Source organism: Neomonachus schauinslandi, chromosome 3, assembly GCF_002201575.2.
Source record: "Neomonachus schauinslandi chromosome 3, ASM220157v2, whole genome shotgun sequence".
Taxonomy (NCBI): domain Eukaryota; kingdom Metazoa; phylum Chordata; class Mammalia; order Carnivora; family Phocidae; genus Neomonachus; species Neomonachus schauinslandi.
Window position 1 is genome coordinate 132,842,946 of NC_058405.1, and position 317 is coordinate 132,843,262.

Genomic DNA, 317 nt, shown 5'->3' on the forward strand with positions numbered 1-317 from the left:
TGTTGCTAAGCGTCGTATTTTTATTAGGCAAGTTACTCTATTTGAGAATGCAAACAGAGTCTGGATTTTGTAGTGAAGTGCCTGGGGAAAAAAAGGGGGATACTAAATGTCAATGACTTTGGTCAGTCTGAGCTTCCAGAATAGTGTGGTACAGTTTCCTAAATCCACCTTACAAATGAGTCCAGGGAATGACCTGCTTTCATCTTGCAGCCTACTTTATTTTATTGCCATCCCTGTGTATCTCGCAGATCTTTCCTGTCAGCTATGGAAAGGCTGAGCTACGGCTGTGGCTGCTGAACTCTGTCTATCCACAGTCA